Source organism: Zalophus californianus, chromosome 11 (genome assembly GCF_009762305.2).
Source record: "Zalophus californianus isolate mZalCal1 chromosome 11, mZalCal1.pri.v2, whole genome shotgun sequence".
Lineage (NCBI taxonomy): Eukaryota > Metazoa > Chordata > Mammalia > Carnivora > Otariidae > Zalophus > Zalophus californianus.
Window position 1 is genome coordinate 58,477,698 of NC_045605.1, and position 6,471 is coordinate 58,484,168.

Sequence of the window (6,471 nt, forward strand, 5' to 3'; positions counted from 1 at the left end):
GAGAAAATACAATGAAATAAAAATTTAGATCTCCTTACGTTATCACTGCTTTCCTGGACTTAAACCAGGATTTTCCTTTTCCCTTAGGCTCTACAGAGGGGGTTCAGCATGGACCCACATTGGAATAGAAAATACACCAGTTCATAGATCCTGATTCATAGACCTCAGAGAAGAATTTTTAAGACACATAAATGCTGCTCACCCAAAGAAAAGAGAAATGGCGGGGTGCCTGGGAGGCTCAGTCGTTAGGCGTCTGCCTTTGGCTCAGATCATGATCCCAGGGTCCTGGGATTGAGCCCCGCATCGGGCTCCCTGCTCAGAGGGAAGCCTGTTTCTCCCTCTCCCTCTGCCCCTGCTTGTGTTCTCTCTCTCGCTGTGTCTCTCTCTGTCAAATAAATAAATAGGAAAAAAAGGAAAGAGAAATAGCATTGATGTGAGAGCAGCAGGTGCTAAAGGGTTTTGATTTGCCTTGAGCAGATCGAAGGAAAATGAAAGAAATGAATACTGGGTCCTGGATATTAGTGCACACCACAATGAAGGTGACCTCCTCATTGACATAGGTGCTGGTGCAAGACGTTTGGAGGACCAAGAAGTTATCACATAGACAATGGTTGGTGCCATTGCAGTTGCAGAAGGTGGCCTAAGCATGTGCTCTCTGTGGGCAGTGGCTCCAGCAAATCCCATACCTCTCTCTCTCTCTCTCTCTCTCTCTCTCTCTCTCTCACACACACACACACACACACACACACACACACACCAAATTGCAACACCAAATACACCTGATAAGACGTGGTGGCCTTATAACAAGGATGGATTATAGACAGCCACAAAGCAATTATAGGCCATTAATGTCAACGCATGGTATTTAGAGATGACACTAAAGAGGAAGGAAACCAGCTGAGTCATGCAACTGCTACAAGAGATGATGTTCTTTTAGGGCGCCTGGGTGGCTCAGTTGGTTAAGCGACTACCTTCGGCTCAGGTCATGATCCTGGAGTCCCGGGATCGAGTCCCGCATTGGGCTCCCTGCTCAGCAGGGAGTCTGCTTCTCCCTCTGACCCTCTTCCCTCTCGTGCTCTCTCTCTCTCATTCTCTCTCTCTCTCAAATAAATAAATAAAATCTTAAAAAAAAAGAGATGATGTTCTTTGATACAAAGATCATCAACATTTTGGGTGTGAAAACAGAAGTCCGTGAAGCACTGGTTGAAGAGGAAATACAGCATGGGGGGTGGTAAAGATGAGCATTTAGGCTGATTAGAGTGCTTAGGGCCAGGGCCCCCACCATGATGACAGCTTGTCAACCCAGAAGGGGGAAACTCAGGCTCTGGGAAGTAGTTTCCACCAGGCGTTCCCATCTGGGGAGATACAGGCAAAGAAAACACAGCTCCCTTTCCCCTGATAACAGAGGGGATGATTCTCATGAGTGCCTGCCCCACTGACGGTTGGATGGGTTAGTCTGCTAGGGCTGCCATAACAAGGACCACAGACCGGGGCGGGGGGGTGTTAAACAACAGAAATTTATTTTCTCACAGTTTTGGAGGCTAGAAGTCCAAAATCACGGTGACGGCAAGATCGGTTCCTTCTGGGGACTGTGAGAGATGGATCTTGGCTTTCCTCAGCCTGTAGATGGCTGTTTTCTCTGCATCTTCACATCACCTTACTCCGGATGTGTCTGTGTTCAAATTTCTTCTTCTTACAATCACACTGGATTAGGGCCAACCCCAGTGACCTCACTTTAACTCAGTTACCTCTTTAAAGACCCTTTCCCGAAATAACGTCACATTCTGAGGTACTGGGTGTTAGGACTTTACCACATGAGTTTCAGGGGGAAACACAGTGCAGCTTATAACAGTGGAGAAAACCCAAATGTTGTCCAGCATTTTCTCTGTTTCAGATTTCCTCTCCCTGTTACCCTCCAGGATAAATGGCTTCTGAACATTTAGGAAGTTGGGGCCTTCTACTTTTGTAGCAGTGAGGGGAGATCGGACCTTGGCTTTGACTTCCATTTCTATGTCTACTCCTTTGCCATTTTCCCCCCGTGTATTTCTGAAGAAACTGGGTCATTTATCCTGTAAAAGTTCTCAGATTCTGAACCTAGCCAATTGTCCACATTGTCATTTAACACGTTCCTATTTACCCTGCATCTCCTGAAAAGTAGTAGTTAAATCCAGAGATCTAATCTGACTCAGGTTGAATCTTTTGGCAAAAATTCATAGTTGGTGGTGTGTGCTTCCTTTTGCACCACATCAACAAGACATCACATCTAGTTCTCTCTCTTTTTTGTGATGTTATATTGGTCAGTGCGTCCAGGTCTTAGGAGACTGCTCTATTCACCAGCAGCTATTGACAATCACTGCTTAGATTTCGATAGAAACACAATGCAAGCTACAGGTATAATTTAAAATATTCAAGGAAACATATTAGAAAAGTAATCAGAAATGAATGAAATTATTTTCAGCAATATATTTTATTTAACTCGTTATATCCAAAATATTACCATTTCAATATGCAACCAATATGAAAAATTAATATTTTACCACCTTTTTTTGTACCCAAGTCTTTGAAACCCAGTGTGTGTTTTATACCTGCAACACAACTCAATTCAGATGAGTGATATTTCAAGTGCTCAATAGCCACTCATGATATGATTACAAATACTGTTTAAGATTTCCTTGTAATTTTCTTTGTCCTTACCATATGTCCCTCGTAAGAGTATACAGTGATACACACTTATTAATTCTAGGAAAAACAAAAAAGTTATGCAAGAAAGAAAATGTAATCATAGAATGCTATGTTACTGCAAACAATACTTTCAAGGTCATAAAAATGTAAGCACTGAATATTGTTTTACCCAGAAATTGCAATGGGAGGATGAGGGAAGAAAACTAAATCCTCGTCTTTCACAAAGCAAATCAGCAGACAATGTCTAAACATGGAAGTAACCAGTGTTTTTGTTTGTTTTAGCTTTTTTACAGTCTGAATGTGTTACTGTAGGAAATGGTTTTCTTTTTCTCCAGGCAAGCGTACGTTTCCATCTCATTCCCATGATATGAATTTTTTAAATGGTGAATTGTGCACTTTATTTTTTTAAGTTTTTATTCAAATTCATTAGTTAACAAACAGCGTACTATTAGTTTCAGGTGTAGAATATAGTAGTTCAACACTTCCGCACATCACCTGGTGCTCATCACGACAAGTGCCTTCCTTAATCCCCATCACCTGTTTCAACCATCTCCAACCCCCCCCTCACCACCACCGCCTGGGAACCGTCAGTTTGTTCTCTATAGTTAAGAGTCTGTTTCTTGGTTTGTCTCTCTTACTCTATGTTTTTTACCCCCTTTGCTCATTTGTTTTGTTTCTTAAATTCCAAATATGAGTGAAATCATATGCTATTTGTCTGTCTTTGACTGACTTACTTCACTTAGCATTATACTCTCTAGCTCCATCCATGTTGTTGCAAATGGCGAGATTTCATTTCTTTTTATGGTTGAGTAATATTCCATTGTGTGTGTATACTACATCTTCTTTATCCACTCATCAGTTGATGGACATTTGGGCTCTTTCCATAATTTGGCTATTGTTGATGATGCTGCTATAAACATCGGGGTGTTGAATTAATGTTGTATTCTTTGGATAAATACCCCGCAGTGTGATTGCTGGATTGTAGGGTAGTTCTATTTTTAACTTTTTGAGGAACCTCCATACTGTATTCCAGAGTGGCTGCACCAACAGTGCAAGAGGGCTCGCCTTTCTCCAGACATGACATGAATTTGACACTTATCTCCTCCCCTCCCTGCCAGCACCAGCACCACCCCCCTCCCCTTCTTCGGAGTCCAGCCTCTCTGTTGCGAGGAACAGTGGGAAATGGAAAGGTGTTTTTTACTTAAGCGGGGTTGTGATTTAAATGCTCTCTGGGTGTCCTTCTTCCCTAAAATCCCGACTTGGACCATGTCTTCTGTTGGAGGCAGGCCCTCCATTGAGGGATCCTTCACCCTACCTGGGAGAGTTACCCAGGAAGGTGAGGCCGAGGGCAAGGATGGTGATCAGCAAGGCTTCCTGAGGGGATTTTGAAGTGAGTCTTGGAGGAGGAGGAGACACTTAGCAGATGAGCCAGGCAGGGGCAAGGACGAAGACAAGATGCCTGGCATGGGCTCTGCCATGAAGCGGAAGCCTGTGATTACTCCTCAGACAAGCCACACAGCTGCTCTGACTTTTCCGGCAGCCCAAAACATAGGGCTATTTTCTAATCTATTTAATGATAGGCAAGTACTCGGGTGTCTGCTCAGCTCACGGTTTTGGAACAAATGGACCCAATTAAAAGGCCATCAAAAGGGTATACAGAGGAAGAGGAAAAAGCTGTTGATCAAATCAACGCCCAGCTGCCCTGGGGCTGGTCTGGGACCTGCTGCAACAGAATCCTTCCTCCCATCCTGCCCTCTCCTCCCCCAGACACTGCCCCAGACCTGGGGACCTCCCTGCTATCCCTAGCGCCATTCTCCACCCCACTCAGGGACCTGTGGGTGTGTGCCACCCCACTAGACCTCCTCTGGACTGCAGTCACTGCCTACCAATCCTTGCGGGAAAAATCTATCAGGAATCTTACTGGCTCTTCCTTCAAAATACACCTGGCTTCGGTCCATTTCTCACCACCTCCATTGCTACCACTGGGTCCCAACCGCCATGATCTCTCTCCTGGCTTCCTGCGTTAGCTCCTTCCTGCTCTCGCTGCTCCACTCTGGTTTATTCACAACACAGCAGCCAGATCCTTTTTTTTTTTTTTTTTTAATTTATTTTAGAGAGAGAGAGAAAGAGTAAATGGGAGCAGGGGGAGGGGCAGGGGAGACGGAGAGAGGGAGAGAGAGAATCTCAAACAGACTCCACGCTGAGCAGGGAACCCAACATGGGGCTCTATCCCACAACCCTGAGATCATGACCTGAGCTGAAATTAAGAGTCAGCTGCTTAACTGATTGAGCCACCCAGGCTCCCCTAGCCAGATCCTTCTAAAATGCAAGCCTAATTGTATCTCTGCCGTGATTTTCCGCCTCATTCCACGTCCTACAAGATTCTCCCCATCTCCGGCCTCCACTCCTCCTGCCTGCACTCCAGTCACTGCCTCCTTACACAGGCAGTGGGAACAGTTGTTTACTCTCCCCTCAGGGAGCCCCTCAGTTAACCCCCACTCCTCCTTCAAGTCTGCTCAAATGCCCTGTTTTGGGCCCCCTCCTGAGGCTTCACCTGGCCATTCTCTTTAAAATCACACCCCCCCCACCCGTTACCCTCTACCTGCCCACCCTCCCAACCCCTCTTTCTGCTCTGCTGTCCATCTTCTAGCATACCATGGAATTTACATTTAATTAAGACTGGTGGGTTTTTTTTTTTTGTCTCTCTCATCCCCCCTCGAATGCAAACTCCACAAGGGAAGGGTCTTTGTTTTTTTATTCACTGATGATTTCCAACTATCTACAACAGTACCTGGAATATAGTAGGCTCTTGGTAAATATTTGTTGAATAAATGGATGAATGAATCGATAATATTTTTGCCTCAGAGCCATTGTGAAGCTTACATGAAATAATCAATTTGACCTGTTTTGCAAAGGAAAGGAATGAACATCTAATGAGTATCCACTGGTACTAGATATTCTACAAAACAGTTTATAGAATTTATCTCATTTACTCCTCATTACGAATAACCATTCATTCATTCATCCAACAAGTAATTGTTGTATACCTACCACGTGCCAGTCACTGTTCTGGGCACTGGGGATAAATTAGTGACCAAAACAGACAAAGACCTCTGTCCTCTGGGAGCTTTCACCCTAGTAGAAAGAGACAGGTAGGACCAACAAAATATGAATTTTATGATGAGGAAACTGAAGTGCCCATTAATCATCTGATTAATGAGTGGCAGAGTCAAGATGCAAATGGAAAAGCCCAAAGTCTCTGTGATTTCTAAGTGTCATGAATGAAGGCACCTGGATTCAGGTGGAGGAAAAGTTTGTAGGTGAGGGCTGCAGGTGTAGAGCGAAGCTGTGAGGGTGGGGCTTGGAGGGCTGGCTCACCTTTGTGCTTCCCACTTCATCCCCAAGGGCCCTGCACTTGGGCCTCCCCTTCCACATGACTGAGAGTCAGATGATTTTCCGTACTAATGTGCTGGTGGGATCCAAATTACAGACATCACTTGGGCAGTGGGTGAACCCTGACTTCTGCCCAGATGCACTCACAGGGGGTGCTAGGAGGACCAGCTGAGCTTGGTCACACCTCCCAGGAGGTGGAGTCCAGTCTTAGAGGCTACCATGTGAGGAGGCAAGGACTTCTAGGGGAATCCAGAGGTCCAGGGCTCTGGTGGGGGTGGAGGCATTGGAATGGGGCAGGGCTGGGGGCAGGGGCCTGAGAAAGCCCCTTAGGAGGGCCTCTAGCCCCTCTCCCAAACACTCAGCTGTGTCCTCAAACCCAGAGCTTTGGTGTCTTCC